Source organism: Pan paniscus, chromosome 7, assembly GCF_029289425.2.
Source record: "Pan paniscus chromosome 7, NHGRI_mPanPan1-v2.0_pri, whole genome shotgun sequence".
Classification (NCBI taxonomy): Eukaryota; Metazoa; Chordata; class Mammalia; order Primates; family Hominidae; genus Pan; species Pan paniscus.
In genome coordinates this window covers 126,023,574-126,050,403 of record NC_073256.2, presented here as the reverse complement: position 1 = coordinate 126,050,403, position 26,830 = coordinate 126,023,574, and the positions used below count along the sequence as shown (strand labels likewise).

Sequence of the window (26,830 nt, the reverse complement as noted above, 5' to 3'; positions counted from 1 at the left end):
TGTCTCACAATGCCAGAAAAATAAAATCTAATCTTTCCCTGATTTCATCTACATGAAATCAAAATATTGTATTTCTGGAAACATCTGGATGATTGAGTAAATTTTTGTGCAGCTTCATCTGAATATTTGATAACATTTAGACACAGCCTGAGGTTCCTAGACTCAAGCCATCCCCTACTGTTAGGAACAATTTTTTCTTCTTTTCCTCCCCATAAAAATGGGTTCACTCTTCTTTATTTAGTCTAACAGAAGGATCCATGTACCAGCACTGCCTTAGCTTTGCTTGGCTTCAGTTACACAAACTAACCACACTCAGTTGGACGGCAACTGCCGTAGCCGTGTGCCTGCCCGCTCCAAATTCATGAGTGGAGTTTTTCCACCCACAGTGTCAGGTACAAGATCTGAAATAAGGATTAAATTCTCTAGTACAAATAAGGGGAAAATTTAAATGAAATAATACTTGTGCTAAGCTTAAGTTATACCCAACTTCTCCCCATACAGAATAATACTAAAAGCAGGCAGGTTTTCAATTGATTAATCACTGTCATCCTGGCACTAGGCTAACTTCCTTACATATATTATCTCACTTAACACTTTACCTTTTATGGAAGGCAATATGGAATTCATCTATAGAGTAATTTATCAAATTCTTAACTGTTTGAATATATTTCTCTCTTACTTTTTTTCAATCATAGTTTGTTTTAATCTAGTTGAGCTGTTGGTCCTCCCCTCCATTTGTGGTCCCTGAGGGCTGTCAACTCCCTGTTGCCATGAAATACCAATTACATACTTCCAGACCACTAATCTCTCTCCACCCCACCAGCTTTCCTGCTCCTGACCACAGAGTGACAACATCAGCTGCACCATGCCACGGAAAACAGGACTCAACATTTTCGGAGAACCAACTCAGCTAAGAGAGCTTCCTGAGTTGTGAAAACCCTCTTAACACATCAATATTGCATGAACCTTAATCTCACCTGCTTTTCTTTTGGGCACAGGGGTCATTAGCCATGTGAACATCTTCAGTCCAACCACAAACAGAAACAGGACAGTTGCTTTTGCCCCAGGGGGCCTTCTAACCTTAGCAAGAGGGTGGTACAGCTCCATGGGCAATGTGGCAAAGTGAAAATCCTGTTGTCTTGCCACATAGAAAACCAAGATATTGTGGGAGCTTGAGCTAGTATTTAACTTTTTGGCTCTATTCTAAGCCAAATTGGAGGTGTCTTATAAAAACAGTTGGATAACTCCTAGTCAAACACTAAAGAAAATATTTCCAAGAGTGAGCACTGGCCATCACCAGTCCCTACCTATAGTTTAGGTGATGTATTTTGCAACTGCATTCAACCAAGTTTTGTATGAACCCTCATCAGGTCTCAGTGTTCTTCTCTGATTCAAAAACCACTGAGAGGACTAATGAAACTGTATTTTTCCAACTGTATACTCACTTTCAAAACATCATATCACTAAGCATAGGTAAGATATTCTCAACTTCTTCTCTAGTGTGCCTTTTTATTATTAATGAGCACGGTTGGTCATTCTTGGAACTTTGATTCGCTCTTATGGGGATTTTGGAGTTTAAAACAGAACATAAAGGTTTATAAATCAATTACTTTCTGATTATTTTCTTTTTTCTTTTTGTGGTTTCCTTCTTTTTCTTTAACCTAAAATTCATTGCTGGGTCCTAATGTTATGGTGAACATGGGATGAAAATAGATTCTGGTAACATGTTACAAACCGCCAAATTCATCCATATTTCATGTATTTCTGTATCCTGACTTTCCACAAAGATGTCGTATATAACTATTTTCAAGGCTTCTTAATCTGTTTCTGAAGAGCCAGTTTTATTAAAGATCTTGTGGGGAGTTGAGAAGCAAGTAAAGAAAGTATCAAAATAAATCACTACTCTCTTCATTTGTTTTTATAATGGGGAAATGACATCATATGGTGCATTAAGACTCAGCCACAACCACACAGCACTGCAGTATATGGGAGACTCAGTATCAAAATTCCATCGATGATCTAAAGCTCTCACATACTGTGATACACAACACATGATACTGGATTAAACTAAGACACTCCTTTCTTTCCAAAGACATTGCAGGGCAAATCATTCCCTAAGCAGGTGGTGCTTCTGACCCAATGCCTACTCAATGTTCTGAAGTAAAAATATTGAACACAGCACTAGAATTGGCTATTTGTTCATAGGGGAACTGAAACTGGAATAAATCATGTACACTTTTTATTATGAAATAAAGAAAGGTCTTTTGACAGCAGATCAAATAATTTATCCAGATTCAGAGTGAACATTTTATTTATACTTCTACTATACTATGAATAGTTTTCCTGAGTACAGAAAAAAAAATGAATATAAAGAAAAGGAATTAAGCCATTCATTGCCTTTTTTTTTTTTTTTTTTTTTTTTTTACAGAATCTTACTCTGTCATCCAGGCTAGAGTGCAGTGGTGCAATCTCGGCTCACTGTAACCTCTGCCTCCCGAGTTCAAGTGATTCTCTTGCCTCAGCCTCCCCCATACCTGGGATTACAGGCATGCCTCACCATGCCTGGCTAAGTTTTGTAGTTTTAGTAGAGATGGGGTTTCACCATCTTGGCCAGGCTGGTCTCGAACTCCTGACCTTAGGTGATCCGCCCACCTCAGCCTCCCAAAGTGCTGGGATTACTGGCATGAGTCACCGCGCCTGGCCCCATGCACTACTTCTGAAGAATGCTGTATTCTCTCATTCTGGAGATGATTGTCACTTCCCTCTGATTTGTGACTGTCAATGATAAACTGACAATGGAAATAGCAGTCAAGTATATAAACTTTCCTCTGCTTTCAAAAATCTTACTTAAAATCTTATTAAAATTTGAAAACAAAGCTAATATCTTATTGTTCTAATCAGAATCTGCTCAGAGTCACCAGTTATTTCCACTTACTACCAAGAATTGAAGGATATGATTTTCTTCTACTCCTTACAGCATATATGCAAATATCACCAGCCCAAATTTTCTCTGCATTTCAGCCCAGAATAGAAGGTGAAAGCTTTGGGCTCAGTAAATGTTTTAAATGACTAAAAGGGCCACTAATGATGACCTTTTCATTGTAATGTGCTCAGCAGGATAACTTGTGTGTGTCCTCCTTATATCCGCTCCTTCTTGAGCAGGCTGCAACCCCAGCCTCAGCGACTTTGGCAAAGTCTCAGGCAGAAAGAAAGAAAATAATGCTTTGAGGGTCAGGAAGTCAGGCAGAAAGGAGAAGTTACGTATTTGATAAACTGAAACATAACCTGAAAAACGAGAGAGATCTATAAGTCCCCTAAGTATTGCCTGCATATGCTCTAACAGCAACCTAAGAAAGTGGCAAGACTTCAAAGGGGGAATGGTTGAGTAGGGTGTGTAAGGAGCCAAGATCTCAGGCACCAAGATTCCCTGGTCATAAAAATCTTCTGTGCCCAAGTGCAGCACAGAAACAGCAGAACTTCAGACTAAATTACAATGTAAACTGGATTAATGTTGTAACTGCAGTTCAACTGTGGCAGACTACTGACCGATATCTGAATAAGCTTCTCCAATGCTTTAGGACCAAGCAGAAACACAAAGTTCTGGAGGACGGGAAAAAACAGTCATACTAATGATGAAATTTGGAGTCTCAAGATTGATAAAAAAGTTTTTAATGTGATATTTTTTGTATAAATATGTTTATTTTGCTTTGATAAGAGGCAAACTTCCCTGATATATCAGGTGCTGTTAACATAACAAAAGCCCAGTACCCAACTATGTATTCTTGAAAGTCGGAAAAACTGGTTTCTTTCCTTGCTTCTACCTTGGGTGTGTGCTTTGACCTTAAAATAAGTCACTGAAGTGTGCTCAGCTTCAGGTTCCTTATCCTTAAAATGGGAATAAGTGTAGCTGTCAGGCTTATCTCACAGGGCCAGTAGACACAGAATTACCAATAGTAGTAGTAGTACCAGAGTTAGAGTTGGTGCTATTGTTGCTGTTGTGGCTTATTTTGTTATGACATGTCATGAAAATGGTATAACTTCCCTAATAACATTAACCAATGACTATTATTAATACAATAACTGATAAACATCATAGTTTCTCTAGCTGGAAAAGGTAAATGTTGCAGATAATATAAATGTGCCTTTATATATTAACTTATGTTTTGATAAATGTATTAAGCCATAACTAGAAATCAGCTTTGAGGTTATATTTCTAAAAGAGGGATAATTATAAAACGCTCTTTGAAAAATCACTTATTAAATTTATGAACCTACTGAGGAGATGGCTGGTTGATTTTTTATCCTGTGAGTAATATTCAAATATGGGTAGTTTGCCTTTTAAAGGATATTCCAATAACCAAATTTTAGTGGCAAACTGATTTGAAATAGAGCATGGTATCTTAGCCAAGCAATATTTTTGCTTTAAGTCAGGGAAACAAGAGCTGCAGAACCAGGAAATGTGGAGGAGCATGGAAAATATTTAATCAAGAGTTATTCCACTACAGGAAAATCACTGGTGTCCATAAAATGAAGCAGATGACAGCATTGTTCTGCTTCTTAGTATTATGGGAGGAGGTACTAGGCTTTCAATTTCGTTCATTTAAAGAGGGGAAAGAACAGAGAGCAGAATGCTGAAATCTGGCAGGGGATGGGGCTGGGAGGGTGTAGGTAGGCAGTAGGGAGAGGTGTGGAATCTACATAACATTCCAAAGATGAATTAGAGCTAGGAATTCTACTTTTATAAACTATGCAGACAAAGGAGAAATGATGAATGAGACCATTAAAAAATATCTAAGGGATCTGAATTTTACCAGTCTATAATTTGCAAAACCTTGAAATTCCCTTTATCATAACTATATTATCATGGAAAATCCTGAAGTCAGTAAGTAGTTCCTACTACCCAACTAATAAGTTACCTATTACAACAATAATCCAGAAATCTATATTTAAATGCAGCAGTGAAACGCTTCCATTATCTTTGGAGTTTTTATTTCCTATTAGTGAAAAAGAGTGACTCATCAAAAATTACTCAGTAACTGATGATCATTCTAATTAAAATCTAAAGGTAGCATTTGTATTGTTTAATTCACGTGCATTATCACATGACGGGAAAATACATCATTTTACTATAATATTCTATCTTGACCAAAAACACTTAACAATCTTATGTTCATTTTTTCTGCTTCCCTGAGATATTGGTCAGTCTTATGTGCCTACTCACAAAAGTGGAATAACCACTTGTTACACAACTGGGACTGATACTCAGCATACCAGGACAAGAGTCTGTTTTTAATCTAGATCAACGAGATTACAGCCACTGTGACCCTGGCCACTTCGAAAAGCACATAGATTCTTTTCATTGCACACACACACAAATCAATCTGTGTTGCGAAATTAGACCTCTCCTTGCAAGTATCATTCTGAGAAATAGGCATTGTTTCTGTGGGAGAGCAGGATGAACCTAACTATTTTAAATGGATGACGTAAGTAGCCCATTAAAGATGAACCAAGATTGTACTAGAAAATAAGTTTAAACAAAAATCATCAGAGTTAATGCTGCAAAATGGCCTGAGTTCATCTGCACTGAGAAGTGCCACTTGGGCTGAATTATTTATAATGCTAAATTTCCTCATGTGGTAAATGTAATGCAGTATTTGGGCAGGATTCTGTTTAGTCGGTTAGTTGCTTTTAAGCCACTGGGCCTTTAAAACCCCAATGCTCTTAAATCTGGGCCAAGAGATGGGATGTGACCACATTATGTCTTGTAAAGTCTGTATTAATCTCCTTTTTCTGTTGTCTAATCTCCCATCTCTCAATACTAAGATGATGAAGAGTAGATTAGGTAATCACACTATGAAGCTATGCAGGGGTACATTAGCATGAGTCTTGCAGTAGATTACACGAGCAAAAGAAAGTCCGTTACATCCACTCCTTTGTCCATAAGCTGGGACAAAGCATTTGATTTGACTGCTGCCGTTAAAGGGGTCCAGGAAGCCCCCTGGTGGGGAACCAAAACTAATATTCAAACTATACTCCAGAGAATCATTACCAGTTCTTATCCTTGACTTTGACGCTTTTAAATTCTTTTAGGGATTATTGCCAACACGTGCACTGTAATCACTCAACTCGTAGTTACTGTGGCTCCTAAGCAATGATTAGCTTTTAAGCAAATGAAGTCTATTAGATTAATCTTAGATAAACACCTATGTTGCCAGCTGATTATTGGATAACACACAGAATCTATTTCTGAAGGTGGTGGCTCTTTGGAAGACTATATCACCAGGCTCTCTCTTAAAATAGCTTTCAATTGGAGAGTTTGGATTCATTCAGTCCAAATAAATGAGACCTGTGCCTAAAAGTTCAGTTATTCTTATTATTTAAATGTTTCATTCTGTGGTGATTTTGTCTCCCTCCACAGTCTTCTATTCAACATCAAGGCAATAAAAACAAACTTTTAAAAAATTGTTTTGGCAATGTAAGTAAATCAAAATATTTACTTATTCCTTATGCATAGTCTAATTGAATGATATATTCTTAGCATTACCCCTGTATTTCATATATTAACAGACATTTTGCATTATTGGTTTTGTGCTGCAAGCATATTGTTTTGAATCAAGTATCCTTTAGAACAACTTCTCCATCTCTTTGTACATGTCTGTATCAGCAGTTAAGTCAGACGCTCCAAAATAGTACTGTTATCTACTCAATAAAGAAGTATTAAGACTTTGCTGTTCCTTAGACTCTGCAACCCTCTTCTCTCTTTCCATCTTGACTCCAGTCTGCACACTTAGACAACCACATTAGCAAGGACCAATCTTAACTTTAGGCATACTAACTTTAAGCATCTCCATTTACCATTCTTTGATTTGATATCTTTACCATTTTTGTTAGTCCAGCCATTACTTTCTTCATGCATATTTAGTGTCTGAGTTCTTAGGCTATTTATGTACTCAGAAATCTTTGGAAATAGAACCTTCCTTGCATTTTTTAGTTCTCTACTGTGCTCTCCTTGTTGTAGGCAAAGGGGTAGGGCCTCTGCTTCCTGCTACTCTTTCTCCCTGATGCCCATTTCTCTTATCCAGGATTCCAGATTATCATTTGCTCTCATACTCCCTATAACAAGGCTATTTTCCCAATTGAAATAACAATTCCCTCATTAGACAACTTCTTCACCCATCCCAGACTGCTGGACCAGCTATTGTCTGTTATATAATAATTCAGGTCGAAGTTATTCCTCTCTCCTGTAAATGAGTCTGTTTCTGGCACAGAACATGCACATACAGTAGGAGAGGCCAATTTCAAATGCTGTAACCTCTCAACTTGGCTTGTTCCACTGTAATTCACTATTCATAGTAAGTTATATCTAACATGCAGGAGAAAACAAGGATATCAAGGTATGTGACCATTGGCAAGAGAGATAATCGGTATAGTTTATAAAAAAAAAAAAAGCTTTAAGTTGGATCAAACCAGGTACAATTTTCACTTGATCTCCTTGTAATCTAGAGACAGCTTAAGTATGTGGACTGTGTTTGGTCAGGTATCTATATCCTTTTTCTAATTGAACTCCATTCAGGTGAGAAGCAATATTGTAGAGTCAAAATAGCGGAGACACAAACATTAGCGGATCTATGATCTAGACCTGGCTTTGCCATTTACTATTACCCTCACATTGAGCAGGTCTCTTAACATCCTCTACTTGTTTCTTCTAGGTTATATGGGGACAATAATATTCATTAGCAGATACCTGTAGACCACTGAATCTTTAAGACTTGGCTTTGGTGAATTAGAAAAGCAAGGAAGAAATTCCTGGCCGGAGAAATCAGGCAAAAGAGAGAAATAAAAGGCATCCAAGTAGAAAGAGATAAAGTTAAACGTTCCCTGTTTGCAGATAATATGATTCTATACCTAGAAAAACCCATGTTCTCTTCCCAAAAGCTCTTTGATCTGAAAAACAACTTTAACGAAGTCTCGGGATACAAAATCAATGTAATCAATGTACAAAAATCAGTAACATTCCTATGCACCAACAACATGCAAGCTGAAAACCAAATTAAGAACTCAATACTATGCACAATAGCCACAAAAAAGAATAAAATATTTAGAAATACAGCTAACCAGAGAGGTGAAATAGCTTCACAAAGAGAATTACAAAACACTGCTCAAAGAAATCAGAGATGACATAAACAAATGGAAAAATATTCCATGTTCATGGATAGGAAGAATCAATATTGTTGAAATGGCCATACTGCCCAAAGGAATGTACAGCTTCAGTGCTATTCCTATGAAACTACCAATGACATTCTTCACAGAATTTGAAAAACCTATTTTATTTTATCTTTTCTTCAACTTTTAAGTTCTAGGGTACATGTGCAGGATGTGCAGTTTTGTTACATAGGTAAATGTGTGCCATGGTGGTTTGCTGCACAGATCAACCCATCACCCAGATATTAAGCCCAGCATCCACTAGCTATTCTTCCCAATGCTCTCCCTCCCTCTGCTCAACCTGAGAGGCCCCAGTGTGTGTTGTTTCCTCTGATGTGTCCACGTGTTCTCATTGTTCAGCTCCCACTTATAAGTGAGAACATGCAGTGTTTGGTTTTCTGTTCCTTTGTGAGTTTGCTGAAGATAATGGCTTCCAACTACATCCATCTCCCTGCAAAGGACATGATCTCAGTCCTTTTTATGGCTGCATAGTATTCCATGTTGTATATGTACCACATTTTATTTATCCAGCCTATCACTGTTGGGCATCTGGGTTGATTTCCTGTCTTTGCTACTGTGAATAGTGCTGCAATGAACATATGCGTGCATGTATCTTTATAATAGAATGATTTATATTCCTGTGGATATATACCCAGTAATGGGAATCCTGGGTCAAATGTTATTTCTGCCTGTAGGTCTTTGAGGAATCACCACAGTCTTCCACAATGGTTAAATTAATTTGCATTCTCACCAACAGTATAAAAGCGTTCATTTTTCTCCACAACCTAGCCAGCATCTGTTGTTTCTTGACTTTTTAGTAATCGCCATTCTGACTGGCATGAGATGGTGTTTCATTGTGGTTTTGATTTGCATTTCTCTAAATCAGTGATGTTGAGCTTTTTTCCATATGTTTGTTGACCGCATGAATGTCTTCTTTTGAGAAGTGTCTCTTCATGTCCTTTGCCCACTTTTTAATGTTTTTTTTCTTGTAAATTTGTTTAAGTTACTTGTAGACTCTGGATATTAGAGTCTTATATCCAGACCTTTAAGTATTAGACCTTTGTCAGATAGATAGATGGAAAAAAATTTCTCTTCCTCTGCAGGCCGTCTGTTCACTCTGATGACAGTTTCTTTTGCTGTGCAGAAGCTCTTTAGTTTAATTAGATCCCATTTGTCAATTTTTGCTTTTGTTGCTATTGCTTTTGGCAGAAATCCCTATTTTAAAATTCATATGGAACCGAAAAAGAGCTCAAATAGCCAAGGCAATCCTAAGCAAAGACAACAAACCTGGAGGCATCACATTACCCAACTTCAAACTATACTACAAGGCTACACCCATGTGAATAGAGTTCCCCCATGTTCTACCTGTGGTAAACAGGGTGAGTCAGAGTACTGTGGGAACACAGAAGTAGGGCACCAACCAGGTCTGCAAGGATTGGAAAGACTTCCCAGGCCAGGTGATGCCCAAGCTGCTTTTCTTGAGATGCAACCAGATTCCCCAGAGCTTTTTATGCATAAATTGTGGGGTCAAAACAGAGAAATCTCACCTTCTAACTACAATGAGCTGGTCTCTAAGGAACCTCAAACCCTAATGGGGCACACAGGCCTTCCCTAATCTCATCACTGCTTACCACTATAGTACATAACGGCATCTATGGAGCCAGGCTGACCATGGTAATACATCCAGAAGAAAAACTCTAAGTCAAAAAACATTGATAAGCAGGGTAGTTCTACTAAACTCTTTGTGGAAAAATGAAGGGCATTATGTAACACAATACACAAGAAATCTTCTTAAAAACCTCAATAAGAGCAACTCCCTTTCCTTAAAGTTCTCATGTCTGTGGTAGTTGCTGCCTTTCCTGTTCTCTGTCTCCTTGTTTAATGTCTGTCTTTCAACGAATGTCTCGATCTCTGTCTCTGTTTGTTCTCTCACTGCCTATCTGTTTGTTTTCTCTCTAGGTGTCCCTACCTCTCTATCATGTGTCTCTCACTATTTCTGTCTTATGTGTGTGTTTGTATGTGTGTGTGTTTTTCCATCTCTCTTTGTCTCTCTCTTTCCCTCTATCTCCACCACCTCCTCAACTTTTCCACCTGCTTATTTCTTCATCCTGACTGTGGAAGGCTCTATCTCCCAAATCCTTTGTTCTCCCAATGGGTCTATCCATCTTTTTTAGCAGATAAGGTAATCTTCAGCTGCTTTCATTTTCCATCTCTATCTTTCACCCCACTGTAAAAAGAAGGACTGTTATCTCTGAAATCCACATTTCGTAGAAAATCAGAGATGGAAAATTGTAAATGCTTATAGTTTTATCATCCTTTTTCACCATCTCATCTGTTATTATTTCCTTCCTTTCACTCTCCTTATAAGGAATAGAGAATTTCTTGCAATTTCACAAACTCCTTCCTCCTTAGAAGGTCCTTTCCAGCTTGTCTAACGTATGACTTCCTCCTGTTCCCTGGCTAATTCCCATTCTTCTTTTAAACACTAAGTGTCACCTACCCAGAAAGGAGGCTGCCCCGTTCATTGTGGAATCAGACATTCATTTAGTGCTTCCAGAGCCTTCTGTGCTTACCCTTACAGCATTCATCACACAGATTAGGAATTGTTAATACGGTTTAATGTCTTCTCCGTAAGACATGGTTTCATAGACATATGAACCCATGTACTTTCAGTGCCTGGTTCAAGCTGCTGCTCCATAAACATCTACTTAATGAAAATTGAAATTCTAAGGGATAAGAGTGATCCATGCCAATTTCCATTTTCTTTGAAAGATTCCAATCTTAAATTGCAAACAAATAGACCAATGTGCCATTACTGATAAGCCTCTCCATCTTTCTCAGATGACCTCAGCAAAGACAGAAAAAAAAAAAAAGAGCTGCAAGGGAGAGGAAAAAGATAAAAGACCAGGTTCAGTGGCAAAAATCACAAAGCAATTCTTGCAAATCATAAACTAAAAACATCTAGGCTGCATAAAGCTGCTTTTAAAGCAGAGTCGTATAATTTAAAAAGATCATTTGTACAAGGGATGCCATAACTTTGGCCAACAGTTCTCTTACCACTGATTTAAGAATCTTGGAATAGGTAATTCCAAGGAAAAGGCTTAAAGTAAATGAAAATATATTCAAATTATAATCAAATGAAAATGCTACAGAGGGGATGGTTAGGTGGAATTTTTTTCAGGTCCCTAAATTTAACCATATGAGATTATTTTACAAGTATCATCCTAGTCAATCTCTGGGAATGGATTTGCTTTTTAATACTAAACCACATTTCATCACATGGATGGATCCTAACCTCCCTTATTTAGTTATTTCCCTTGATCACAGATAATTTTCCATGTTATATATACAGCATATACATAACATGATGGTAACTTTTTCAGACTTGGCAAACTGGAGCTACAAATATACAAAATAAGCAACGGTTAAAATCTGTTCTCTTCTCCCAGTGAACTGAGTTACCTGCATGAAATACTCTCTGTGGGGATATTACGGCTAACTGTTTCACAATGAAGTATAACAAAAAGATGAAAAAGGGGCAGGTTTATGATGTGTGAATGATGTGTTTAAGTCATTTTATAGACAAGCTGTCTGTAAGGCACAACTATCTAACTGTAGGTTTAAACAGTATCACGTTAGGTATTGTTTAAATCTTATTTACCTGGACAATATTATTGATGTGTTAATTAGCCAAATGCATACAGAGTTTCTCTAAGTGTCAGGGACTGGGTAAGGTTTCTGCTATGGAGTTGAGGGTGTGAGTGAAGTTTTGGGAAGGTTGAATACCAAGAAGAAAAATAAGACTTGGCATCTAGCCCAGAGAAGCAGACAGTTAAATAAAGGAGAGAGACTTGTAAACTCGCAATTCAGCAAAGAGGAAAACAATGGCCCTTCTGGGCCCATTCAATGGAAGGAATCTTAACCATCAAGTTTAAGATAGGCCTGCCAAGGATGCAAAAGCTGAGCTAGAATATTGGAAGTGAGTAGGGAGTAGTAGAGAAACTAGCTAGAATGGTAAGATTTAGGAGAAAGAATTGCCAGTCTTTGATGACTGGTGAATGAGGGGGGTGGGAGAGACATAACACCTAGATTTCTGCTTTGGAAAACAAGTAGGTCCTGGTGTGCTGCAAGTTGTGTTCTTTGGAAGCAGATGCCAAAACAAAGACTGGCATGACAAGTATTTATTAGAGATCAAATTCTGTAGAAGGAAGGCAGAGGAAGTGGGGTTAGGTGGAAGGAGAAGATGAATTGCAATGCAGGCCTGATGCCTTGGTCAATGTCTCAGGAGCTCTGGGTAGCATACGGCTCATCAAAGTTGTCCTGAAGGGAGCTGAAATGGCTGGGGATTTGTGCTCTCACTGTACTGAGTAATTGGATGTAGACCAGTCCAGGAACGGCATGGTCTTAGGTGAGATGGCTCTCTGAGGCTGTGGAGAAACCTGTGGGAGCTGACAACTGAGGCTGCTTGCTGACAACATTCCCAGCTACTGGATACAAGTCCTCCTTGAGGGGTATCTGGGCAACACAGGTTGGAGCAGGAAGTGGTTTGAGTGAATATAGAGTTCTATCTTGGACATATTAAGACTGAAAGACATTTAGCCAGAGACAACCTGTAACCAATTAGTTGTATAAGAAGTCTTTGAGTGCTGGAGAAGAGTTTGGTCCAGAGACATAGATTTTGGAATTACCAATATTCGAGACTAAATTGAAGCAATGGGAAGCTAGGCAAGCTCACCCAGGCATGTAAAAATGGCAGAAAAGGACCAAGACTGGAAGCCAGGAGAGCACCAGCTTTTCTGAAACAACCAGAAGGAAAGGATATTGACAAGGTTTAAGAGAGAATGAGAATCCAAGGAGGATCATTTCATAGGAAACAAAGAAGGAAAATCCTTCTAGGAGGAGACATTGGACAGGAGTCAGCACTTGCCTTAGAAAACTTCAGTAAGATAAGGACCCAAGTGTCCAGTGCATATGTGTGTCTGTATGTGTGTGTGTGTGTGTGTTTGTGTGTGTGTGTGTGTAAGTGGGCTATCTATAAAGTCCACACCTCAGGATCAAACCACATCTTACCTCAGCATCTCTATCTCCATCTGCCATCTTGTCCTTATCTTTAGTTTTGAAGGAGAAATGGTCTTTTCTCCATATTAAATGTTAAATTACTTGTTGGTTTATCACATTTAACTCCTTTCTTTATATATTTTTCTTCAGTTGGCTATTTCTACCAAGTCTCCATATTTTCTGCCTTATTGTGACAGATCTGCCCTATAGTGGCAGGTGGAAGCCGTGGTAAAAGTAAGTTTAGCTTGATGCCATCTTCTAGCTATCATCGGATTTCTCTATTTTCTTTCATTGATTACTTTTCTTGTATCAGGGGTATATTTCTATTATTTTTATTTCCTCTCCATTCAATCCTCACCACTGAAATGATTATTCTCTTGAAGACTGTTAATGATAACTACCTATGTTTTTCTAATCTTTGTATTCAAGTTATTAGGTAGTAATCATAATTTTGGCTTTACAGTTGAGGCTCAGAGAGATTATTTGATTTGCCAGAGATTACAACATTACGAAGAGGCTCAACCAGGATTCAGATTGGCATTTGCTTGGCTGCAAAGCTTTCCTAGAACAGCCCACTGCCTTTCTCACATTCAGGACTATTGATAAATTCAGAGATCTTTTTCCCTCATAATCCTTGTCATCAGCTGCATTTGATATTTTGGCTTTCCTCTTTGTGGAAGACATCTGTTTTTACCAGTCTGGAATTATTTTCTTCTAAATTGGGTAAGAGTATCCCAGTTTTCTCTTTAGAGACCCACTCATTTCTCTCATTTCTAATGTGTCTATCTCAGCACATCAGGGCTGGTCTCAGTCACTCCCAGATCTAGAGGTAAGCACATGACATAAAAGAAAGCAAATATAATAAGGCCAAAAATCCTGTGTATATGCCAATGTTCCTGATTATTTTAGGTACCCCATTCCTACATAACCCTTATACTTCTAGGTGGAAAGACTGAGGTACCAGTTTGAAACATGGACTTGCTGAAAATAACAACTACTTGTATGATTTGCTGAAATCCCTGTCCTCTTTCCACTGTACCACGATGATCCAGTGTTTGGCTTAAGCTCATAATTCCAATACAGGCCTTAAGCTCATAATTTGTATGGCCAGCAGCCACCAGGGATGAGTCACAAGCTGGCCAGCTTGTTCTCTGCGATGATTTGGGGTCTTCTCATTTTCCTTCTGCCTTGTTCTCATTCTCTATGTGGTCTTAGTGTCTACCAGACTCTTGTTCCTTCAAATTTTAATTTATGCTGACTTCCACTTCTAAAAGTGATAGACCTTGGACTTCTCGAAATATATATATGTAATTAATATATATATATATATATATTTTTTTTGAGATGGTGTCTCACTCTGTCACCCAGGCTACAGTGCAGTGGCATGATCTCAGCTCACTGCAACCTCCACCTCCCTGGTTCAAGCTATTCTCCTGCCTCAGCCTCCTGAGTGGCTGAGATTACAGGCACACATCAACATGCCCAGCTAATTTTTGTATTTTTAGTACAGATGGGGTTTCACCATGTTGACCAGACTGGTCTCCAACTCCTGACCTCATTTGCCTCCCAAAGTGCTGGGATTACAGGGGTGAGCCACTGCGCCCGGTCCAAAAATATTTTTTATTGTCTATTTCTTGGTTTAGTTGGGGTTTGGGGTTGTTTTCATATTTTTACTTCCAACTAATTCTTCCCATTTCTGGTTGCTTCAGAGCACTTACAAACCCAAGATCCAGCATCCAGGAACCCAAACATAGCACTAATCCATTTGGCCAATACCCAAACTTGTTATGCTGGTGCTTCAGAAGAGGAGGATCAGACAATTTTCTGAATTCACATTTACCTCTCCTGCTTGTAAGCAAGAGTCTCAGGGATGAGGACCAGGTCTGGTTAACTTTTGGTTCTCTCAGTCCCTGAATAACACCATGGTAGTTATTGAGAACATCTTGCTATATTAAGCTGGTTGGACCCCATATGGCTTAGGATTAGAATCTTAGAATTTCAGTTTTTAACTGTGCCAAGAATTCTCCCTCTAACCTGGAATGACTCAATATTTCCCTTACATATAAATTAGGGATGCTGATTGGAATTGTCTCAAAAGACTAATATTTTCATACCAAAAAGTGAATGTTATAAAATGCACTTTATGACTACTACATAATAGAGAAAACCACAAAGAAAAGAGGTTTTCATTTATTATGATTTCTCAGCTTAATTTCAAATTTTATCTTTTTTATAAAAATGGCTTCTGGAAAAAATTTTTACCAGAATTTGGAAGTTTTCATTCAAGTTCAATATGAGAAAATCCTAGAACAGTAGAGAATCATATGATATTGGACAAGATCTAATTTTCCAAAGAAGGAAGCAGAATTTCTTTTGCACGTTTCTAGTCTTTTTCTACTTTTTTAGGTGGTAGTTTCTTCTTTATTTTGTTACCTGCATGGCAAAAATAGAGAACAAAATGTGTGACCACAGGAATTCTAAGCTGAATTTATGATCGTGAGAGAGGTATGCTTAGGCATCACTGAGGGATGTACTTTGGTCTCTTCGGGACAATGAAGTCATCCTAAGAGTGGTTATGTCTTGTCTTAATGAAATCATAGAAAGATTTCTATCTGAAACTACCACAGGTAGAACAATACATTTGTGAAATGATAGTTTTCTTCAGTGTATGAGGTTACATATAGTGAAGAGTAACTCTATGTGGAAGAAGATATTGAAGTTCTAATGGACTATTAAATAAGCCCCCTGGTTTTCCCTCTTGAATCTAAATCAATTGAGATGGGCAAAGGAGTGAGCCAGATGAAGATCAAAGTAGGACTCCCAGGGAACATGTGACAACAATGAGCTTCCCGATTATGAGCCCTGAACTAAGCAAACTTATTCACCCACTCACTGTGGGGGAAGAAAAGCAAGTTTACAACCTTTACCACTAAGATTTCCATATGGTCCACTAGAGCAGATTCTCTGCAGGCAGGCAAATCCCAAAGACCAAGGGGAGAAGAAGGAGCTACACTTGCCAGATTCTCCTTCGAAACTCACCAATCTTGAAATTAGTCTGCCTCTCCTGGGGAAGAAAGTAAACCGCTGAGAGGGGAAAATTCCTTTTGAATGAAAAGAGGAGTGAGGAATAAGAGCACTTCTGGCCCCTATCAGCACCACCAAATGATGTGTGCCTGGCACACTCATGAGTGTGGGATTATAGGCATGAGCCACTGTGCCCAGCCTTTTTAAACTTTCCTATAGAAATATCTTTTCCAAAATCCTGGATGCTCAAAATGATATTATCTCAATAATGATACTTTCCCTAGAATATATTGTTTGATGTGCTATATTGTTCTACAATGTTTCAGTTCTTAAGAACCTTTCTGTTAAATATGATGGTAACCTTGTTTACTATCCAATTTATCATAATTTATATTTCTGATACTTATAATAACCAGCTGTGGCAGGAAAGACCTGCAGAAGATTTTCTTAGATGTTGATGCCTATGAAGAAGACTGAGAAAGAATGGCCAAGGGTGGGAATTGAGCCAAGAAGAAATTCTCCTGGAATCCAGCAGCTTGGGGGAGTAAAAGAGAATTTCCATGGAGGTGCATTTTCTAAGAACTATATTAAAAATTTTTTGCCATCAATGATTTTGGCTTTGCAAGGTCACTTTCTAAGTGTTTCTTTTTAAACGTACCACAGATCATTAAAAATTTGTCTTTTAACTTTCTTCTTTTTTTTTATTTTTTTATTTTACAGAGACATGGTCTGGCTATGTTGCCTAGGCTGATCATGAACTCCTGGGCTCGAGCTATTCTCCAAACCTGGCCTCCCAAAGTCCTGGGAATCCAGCAGAGAAGATTCAATAAGATTCCAGAAGTGGTCAAGACATTGATGTTAAACAGTTAAGTAAAATAAGGACTGAAATACATATTTGCCTCTGGCAAGTAAGAAGTTACTGCATACCTCAATGAAAGTAGTTTTAGCAGAATGGTGGACTGAAAGCCATTTATAATGGGTTCAGGAGTAACTCATCTGTGGAAATGGAAACTGCTATTATGAAATGTAGCTTTCCACTTCTAAAGATTTACATATGAATAGAAGGAAAAAGAAAGTACAAGATTTTACAAGATATGTTAGGTCAAAGGAAAATCGATGTTCTTTCATAAAAAAATGACTACCAATCTAATAAACATATTGAAAACCTATAGTAATTAGTACCTTACTGATGTATTTCTACATAATGCTATCATACGATAAATTACAACTAATTTCTGTGGTTCCTGTAATCAGACCATACAGTATACGATGGAACTAAATGTGATGAAAAACAATATATACAAGAGAGTTCTGCATGCACCAGGAACTTTATCAAAGGCTTCCTGGAGGGAGTAGGGCTTGGCCATTCCTTAAAATTAGGTGGAATATAAAAAAAAAAACACTTGGTAAAAAGGACAAAGATTTTTCAGGATGGCAAGAAGGAATAAAGGTATTGATTAAAGCATAATAATTAGAATGCAATTTTTATTTTTGAAAAATTCTTCCCATTGCCTTTTCCTCTTTCAGAGGCCCCAAACCATTGCTCAGCTTCAACCCTGGTCTTCTCCTTCTTCTTGAAAAGACTCCCAACCCTAGAATTATTAGTCAAACTAGACATGGGTCAGGATGGGGAAAATAAAACAGATTGAAGTGGTTTATGTGTTTTTTCCCTTTCTTTACCTAAGAACATATTTATAATATATCACAGGCAGTGATTACTATGTATAAGATACTAAATCAAGCACTTTTTCCATATTAACTAATTTCTATAATTTAATCCTCACTATAACCCTATATGAAAAGTATTTCTATTTTGCATTTTACAAATAGGAAAACTAAGACACAGACAAGGTAAGTAAATTACCCAAGGTTATCCAGCTAGTAAGTAGCAGACCTAAGATTTAAACCTAGGCAGTCTGGTGCCTGGGCCTAAGCTCTCAAATGCTTTTCCTCTGCTGCCTTTATCCTTTTTTCCATCTTTATTGTTATTTTCCACTAAGTAAAAGTAATGCAAGCTCAAGATCTAAGAAAATAAAAAATAAATAAATAAAATCAAAAGTATGCTGTCTTATAATGAAAACAATGGTCCCAAACCCCTCTACCTTCAATCACTGTTTGCTTTTTAATATTTTTTATTTATGTAAGTATGTTTTAATGTAAATTGTATAAGCAATACATCTTTATATTATATATGCACATATTCTGAAAGGTAAATACAAACACGACAAAATTCCCACCTACCCAATGGTACAGACATTTTAGAAAATTGACAAATAAATAGCAAAAGCCTGCATGCTTCCCACCTATCCCAAAGCTAATCATCAATCCCAATTTGTGTAATTCATCTTCAGAAAAAGGATATTTGCACACAACCAAAATAGATGTATCTATTGTTATACTTCTTTAAAAAAGCACAACAGAGTAAATGAATCATCTTTATGCACTGTGCTGTGCTTTGCTTTTTTCTTATATAATGATAATTATTTAATTTTTATACAACAATAATTATTTATTATTTAAACAATCTCTAAAGAGTAGATGTTTCACATATAATGATATATGTACAAAAGATGAATTAAGACACATCCAAAGCCATGTGGTTTGGGGCTAATTCCTTGTTACATAAACTTTTTTACTTAATATAAATACGGGTATATCCTGTGAACTAGGAAGTATGGGAGATAAAAAAAGAGTACAAAATGTGGTCCCTGTCATTAGTAGCTTATTGTGAAGATCCAAGAAGATGTCAAGTAAAGGCAAGTGTGTCACTGCCACCCTCTGCCCTGTTCTTTGGTCAGGGCCTCCAGCGCTTTGTTCTGCAGCTGCAATCTTAGGCCCATCATCCCACTGTGCTCTGAAGAATATAACTTTTCTGGAAGAAATTCCTGTCTTCAATGCTTCAGGCAAGTTAAGAGTCTCAAGTGGACAGAATATCAAATACTTGATTGATGGCCAGCAACCCTAAATGAGAGTTATTTCCACTCTGGTGTCTGATCATGTATCCCTGGAATGACAGACAAGTGGGCTGTCCTGAAAGAGTATTCCTGGGCCTTTTGAAATGTCACCTTCTTCTGAATGCTTTCATCCACAAGTCCATCAAAGATACAAACTTTGTTTACATCAACATCTTCAAGAGTGTATTCTAAGTTAGGAGTCGGGAACACAAGGGTTTCCAGAGGAAATAAACTAAAAGAAGTCTTCTTTTATGTCTAGCAAGTCGCTAGAAAATTCATCTTCGCTCTTCACACAGGGCACTGTCTACTGTGAATCCAGTGAGGCAGATCCAAAATGGCCTAGTAGATTTCATCTGAACCATACAACCTTCATATCTGTCCAGCCAGTCTACTCAATTCCTTCTTTGACATGGGGTGGGTCATACTCAAATTGATACACAGCCTTTGTCCTGAGTGTTTGTCTTCCAAAAGAATCTCTTTGCTTAGAGATCTCAGAAAATATTTGCTGTGTTAGGGGCAGATTCCTGGATTTTCTGCGCAATTGGCTTTTCTTCTTTCTTTTTCTTGCTTTCTTTTGCCTTCTTTACTGCAACTATCTTTTCCCAGTGTCTCTGTTTTCTCTGGATATCTTTCTTATGATACCGAGAAAACCAAATTGTTTGAGAATGAGCACCATCCTGCACTCTGGTGGTCAGGGTCTCTCCCTCCTGGCATTTGCATTCTGCATCAATCTGCAGAAACTGAAAGCTCTCAGATATTTTAGGTATTCAGATATTTCAGATATTCCAGGTGACTGTGTTCTAAGCACTCCCTTCTAATTCCCAGTCCATGTGTCTAGTCCACTTATCCCATCATGCACTTTGCTTTTTTCAATTGAAAATGTATCTTCAATATTTTTCCATGTCAGGACACACACATCTACTTCCCTTTCTTTTAAAGGTTGCATGATATATAGTAAGATTACACTATAATTTACTTAACCAATATTTGTATATATTGATGGATACTTTTAATGTTTCCATTTGTTTTAATTTTCCTGTTGTTGCATTTTTCTTAGATTTGTTGTGAAATTGAAAGAGTTAATGCGAGTAAAAAATGTGTTTTTTCTTTCTGGCAAAAATCCAATTATAAAAATCTAACAAAAACAACTGTACATAGAAGTCAAGACCTAAATATGAAGAAGACTGAAATGTGGCATGATTTTAAGTAGTTAGTAGAGTGTCAGCAAATATATTGACTTTTGCACTAGTATTTTTTTTTTTTTAGCGACACATGGTTGTAACACTGGATGTATAAAGAAGTCATTGTAATCTCAACGTACTCTCTAGCTCACCAGTGAACAGTTCTGTGTATAACAATGGGGAGAGGAAATGGGTGAACAGACTGATGCAATGCATACACATATATCAAAAAAAATAACTCTTCTCCTTTTAGCTTTACTTCTCATTACTGCTGTTTCTCCTTGTCAACTGGGGGTCCAAATATTCTCTAGGCACCACCAGGAAGATAAGCTGACAGTGCCCCAACCACACACACACACACACACCTCAAAGCTCCCTTCCATATATTCTGAGCTATAGCTGCCTCTACTCCTCTGCCTCATCCTTCATCTTGCTCTCATCCTCTTTCTAATTTCCAGATATTTTTTAAAATCTCATTTTGTCTTCCAGCCTCCTATCTTTCCTAGGCATTCATTCCATCTTGTGTTTCTTTACTGTAATTTTCATAGAAAAATAGCCTAAACTGGAAACCACAGAGAAGATATTTTTAAAGAGATTAGTGATTGTTAATTACAGTTATAGCCTAAAGACTATATTCAGATGAAAGAGAGGAAAAACACAGGAAATTCTGAGAATAACTGATGAATCAGTTCCTAAAGAGGGCAGTAAAGTTGGATTCAGCATATAAACAAAGTTCTTTAGCAAGGAAAAAAAAGATTCATTCATTTCAAAATTCTTTACTGAAGTTCTACTATATTCCAGCAATGTCATAACCACTGGAAAGTATAGTGGTACTTTTTTTTAATCCCATTTTTATGGATCTTGCATTTTAGTTGGAGGAGTCAAACAAAATGAATATACAGAATGTTAGATGGTAGTAAGCGCTATGGAGAAGATTAAGACATAAAAGGGAGATACAGAACGGTGTAGAGTATCAAGCAATTTTAAATAAAGTGATTAGAATGCCTCAGTGAGCCAGGCGCGGTGGCTCACGCCTGTAATCCCAACACTTTGCAAGGCCGAGGTGGGCAGATCACCTGAGGTCAGGAGTTTGAGACCAGCCTGGCTAATATGGTGAAAACCTGTCTCTACTAAAAATACAAAAATTAGCTGGGTGTGGTGGCAGGTGCCTATAATCCCAGCTACTCAGGAGGCTGAGGCAGGAGAATCTCTTGAACCTGGGAGTCAGAGGTTGCAGTGAGCTGAGATCATGCCATTGCACTCCAGCCTGGGGGACAAGAGCAAGCCTTCATCTAAAAAATAAAAAAATAAATAAATAAATAAATAAATAAATAAATAAATAAATAAAAAGAATGCTTCAATGAGAATAAAACATTCAAGCAACAATCCAAAGTAAGTAAAAGAAAAGCCAGGCAAATTTCATGGAGAAGACTGTTCCAGGCAAAGGGAAGAACAAATTCAAAGGCCCAAGGCCAAACAAGGCCAACATAGTCAAGGGACAACAAGGAGATGGACAACTGAGGAGAATAGTAGGCTGTGAGGTCAAAGAGGCGATGGGGAACCCAATGGTATGGAGCTTTATAGGCCATTGCAAATACTTTGGCTTTTGCTTGGCATGAAATGAGAACATAATAGATAGTTTGGGACAGAAAATATAATCTGATTTACATTTTTAGCAGAATAACTCCAGATACTGTGTTAAGAATAGATTGCAGGTGCACAATGTTGGTGGTAGAAAGAGGATAAATTAGGAGGTTATTGAAATAATCCAAACAAGAAATGATAATGACTTGGCTGGCATGGATAACTCCAAAGTGTGTAGCCTAAAGAGATGGAGGGATGTGAGTTGCCATTACCTGGCATGGGGAAGATGATGGGACAACAGATTTTGGTAAGGAAGATCAGTGAAGTTTGAAAAGCTTATTGGATACCCAGTAGAGATGTTTCATAGGTAATAAGAAGTATGAGTGTGGTTCAAGAGTTCAGGTTAGGCTGGAGATATAAAAAGCATGCAGCTGATAAATATTGACTCATTTTCCCTTATACAGAAAAGAAGGATGGATACTACTGTGGGAAGTTTTATAATGTAGGGAAGGGAAACTGTTAATATCTGATGGCCTCTATTTTTTCTATGAAAGCCGAGGCAAAATAATCTACTCAAAGAGAAAAGGTTGAGGCTGTTAACCCGCATTTAGTGAAAAAAATTGCCAAGCAACATTGAAGGCTCCACTGGACTTGAAAACCCTAAGCCACAGCCACCTGGCTACTGAACAGTGCAGAAGTAAGACTGTGTAACTACCAACTAAAACTACTATAAACTTAGGGTTTTCAGGGAGATAAAGGACGTTAGGATTAGACAGTGCAGGGTTAGATACCTGGTGCTACTGGCTGCTTGTCTGGTGTCAGATATCAGGTTGGTGAAAAGTAATTGCGGTTTTTGCCTTTGAAAGTAATGGCAAAACTGCAATTACTTTTGCACCGACCTAATAAGATACTTAACCTTTGAAATCTCAATTTTGGCATTTGTAAAGTAAAAATAACAAAATCTACCTTGCAGAGTTGTTGTCACTGTTACTAAACATAAACATAAGTTTTCCAGAGCATCACAAACAATAAATAAGAGTTATTGTTACTTCTCATATTACTGTCTTTCCTACTTTTTATTTGCCATCTAGTTTTCCCTCATCTCTTTTCAATTCTGCTGGCATTTATTGAATACTTATTGAATGTCATGTAAAGCTGAGTGCTTTATAAGCATTTTTGCATCTGAGTCTCAAAGCAATTCTCTAAGCTAAGTACTATTATTATCCCATTTCTGAAGATGCAGATACTGAAATTTAGAGACTTAAGCAACATGCTCAAGATGAGACTTCTAGGAACATAATTGCTCTTTGAAAGCAGAAACAAGTTCCCAATTTCTGCTGCAGGGTCTAGTTCATTACTATTCAGACAACAGACAACCAGGTTGTATTGGATGAAAGAATGGATGAAATCCTCATTTGGAATCTCAGAAGATGTAAAGAACCCACGTAAAAGTCCATAGGAGAGTTAGAAAATGACTATTTTTAAGTAGCTTAATATAAATACTCTTTTGCTTTATTTTTTATTTTGAACTTGTAGATCAGTGTATTGTTTAGCGGTTCCTGTGTAAGAATTCACCCCGAAACGTAGTAACTTAAGACCAAAACTGCTTGTTATAGTTTGTATTTCCTGAGGGTTCTAAATAAAGATCAGAAGTCTAACTGGACTAAAATTAAGATATCCACAGGACTGTATTCCTTCTCGTGGCTTTAGAGGGGAATCTGCTTCCTTGCCTTCTCTAGATTCTAGAGGCCACCTACATTCTTTATCTCATGACTCCTCCCTCCATCTTGAAAGCCAGCCATATACTATTTTCAAATCTCTCTATGACAGCTACCCTGGCTTCCATTACCCCGTCTTCTCTGACTCTGAGTCTCCTGTCTCCCTTGTGATTATAATAAACTCACCAAGATGATCCAGGATAATCCTCCCATCTTAAAATGCTTAGTCATATCTTCAAAGTCCCTTTTGCCATGTAAAATAACATATTCACAGGTCCTGAGGATTAGGATATGGACATCTTTGCGGGGTAGTGAAGCTAATTTTGCCTCGCACAGACAGCTTCTCTTACCTACCTGGCAGTTGGCAGATTGTCAGCCCAGATGCCTCAGTTTTCCTCCATGTGATCTCTCTTTTCATCTGCAGGCTTGCTCATGCTCATAAAAACATAGTGGTCTCAGGCCTTTAGCTCAGAAAGAGGCCAGGCTCCAAAGCACAAGCAGTTTTCACATTTGCTTATGTCCTTTTGACCAAAACAAGTCACATGGCCACCCCAGACTCAAGAGGTAGAAAAATATACCCCACCTCTTTATGGGAGGATTTGTGACATCACATTGTAAGAACCTGGATGCAAAAAAACGGGAAGAACCTGTGGCTATTTTTCAATTTACCAAAATTAACATAATATGTGAGTGAGAACTTCTAAGGCCTTCCCTCTTTGATTGGAATAATTGAGGTCTTTGCATGGCTATTTCCCTTGCCTAGAATGCTCAAAATGCATTATCTTTTCCTGGCCAAATTATTTACCCCTTTCTTATTATAGCTTAGATATGTATACCTCCAGGAAAATTCTTCTAACCCCAAACCCCATAGTGTTCCTGGTGCTTTATCTTAGTGCTCTCATTATACTGAGTACTTACCCCTAATATAGCACTTAGCGCTCTATATTGAAATCACCTGTTTATCTTCTTGCCTTTCATCCTAGACCATAAGCTTCTTTTGGGCAAAAAAATGGCTCTTAGTTTTTCACACTTTCTCTGTGACTTAGCAATGTATCCTGTATATAGTAGGTTAAAAAGGTTTTATTGAATACATGTATTAAGAAATATTCTATAAACTCTGATTATAGAGTTTCATCTACTCGTTTATCCCTCAATTGCTACTAATGTTTTTTTAAAAAAAATAGATTTCTTTACTTAGTGAATCTTTAATCCCATACTTTTTTTTCCTACTTTAAAACCTAGCCTTTCATTGATCAGCTAAACAAGAAAGGAAGGAATTTCTAGTACTAAACATCAGTCATAGAAAAAGTTTTCCTTGGAATAAAAAGCTAAATTGTGATTTTGGTACCTCGATAATACAAATTGGTTGTGTGACATTTACGAAATCCACAAATTGCTGCCAAGGATGCTGATTTGCCAAACTAGACATCTCTAAGGCTGTCTTCATCTGGGTGGCCAGTCAAAATTAGGAGCTCAGGGATAACTTGACTGATATTTCTTCAAACTAAAACCAAAATAAAAGCTGAGGTATTTTGGGATGTTTCCAGGAAGGTCTTAAGAGGCTGCCTGATTGCTGTTAATACATAAGGCAGAAGGCAAAGATTTCCAAAATTACATGACTCAAGGGCTAAGACTCCAGAACTGCAGACACAACATGAGTAAGCAGACCACTCCAAATTGCCAGTGGAATTAAGGAATTAAAAAGGAGATGGTGAGTTACAAGAAACAGAGCTTGTTTGGGGAATGGATACTTGGTGTGCCTGTAACCAAGAAAGCCAGCTATAATACAAGCTAAAATGAAATGTACAGATGTTTAATATAATGAAATAACCAAGGAGGAACCCACCCCTGTGTTATTCTCCAATGTAATATGTAATGTTCTATAGACCATACTTGGAATATGGGTGGTTGCCCTGGCCATTTTTTAGCTCAGGTAATGATATTTTTATAACCTGAGTTATGAAGGACAAAAATATATAAAGACAGCATTGAAGTCCAAAGACAATCAAGTTAGCTAATGTTTAAATATCTTGAGAGTGTTTCTATGCCAATGTTAAAACTGTCACTGTTAATGCCTGAATATTTTGCAGAATCTCAGTTCATCAAACCGTAAAACAGATCACAGTTTAACAACAATAACAACAAATTCTAGGCTTTTTGAGAAAGATTCTGAATTCCAAGCCTGCAAGCAGAATATACAATAAAAGGCATATTCTTGTCTATTTGGAACTTATTCATGAACTCACCCATGCAAATTGGCTACAGCCTATACATTGTCACTAATTTTGAAATCTTGCATTTAAAACTCAAAGACACAATTCATTTAATCTTGGTGACAACACTGAGAGGTGGGCATTATTATTATTATACTCGTTTTTCAAATGCAAACTTGGCACAAAACATTTAGCTAATTGTCTAAGGTTATATAATTATTGTATAACATACTTGAATCTAAGCAGGTGATTCCTAAACCTATTCCCTCAACCCAAGCACTACACTGACTCTCTTAAAATATACCATGTCACTTGTCCTAAAGTGTATATTTAGCATGGATGCACATGGAGAATTTTGAAACATCCTAATACAGTCATTTCAATTTAACAAATATTTCTTGAGCCCATGTTAAGTGTGAAGTTCTTTATTAGACTCTTTCCAAAAAAAAAAAAAAAAAAACTTCGTGAACAATATATATCAAGTGGTTTACTGGTTTTATAATTTCTCTTAAAATAATTTTATAATTGTCTCATTAACTAATAGAGGCAAGCATAAATCTGAGCCCACAAACTTAGACATGTAGGAAATAATACTTATTCATTACAATTCAACCTATTTAAATCATTGCCGTAGCTTCCCTGTGTTCACCTAGCAAGAAACCCTTTCTGCTGCGTTGTTCCCCTCCTCCAGCATTGTCAGGGGCTCAGTCTTACATCATACCAGATTCCTGGGGATGGGGATAAATTAATCCCTTGGTTATCTCTTAGAATGTCTGAATGTCCATTTCCACAACTTGTGTGGCTCCTGTAAGTCTGATTCCTCTGTCGTGTCTGTGCTCCATGTTTTGGGTAAGGGAATGACAGGCAAGGCTGGGAGCCCTCAGACCCAGGACCAT

The 26,830-nt window shown here is 37.6% G+C and overlaps 1 pseudogene; it reads right to left on the bottom strand.

Moving 5' to 3' along the window:
• Positions 1 to 312: 312 nt before the first annotated feature.
• LOC100982228 (uncharacterized) lies at positions 313 to 26,830 on the bottom strand (annotated as a pseudogene).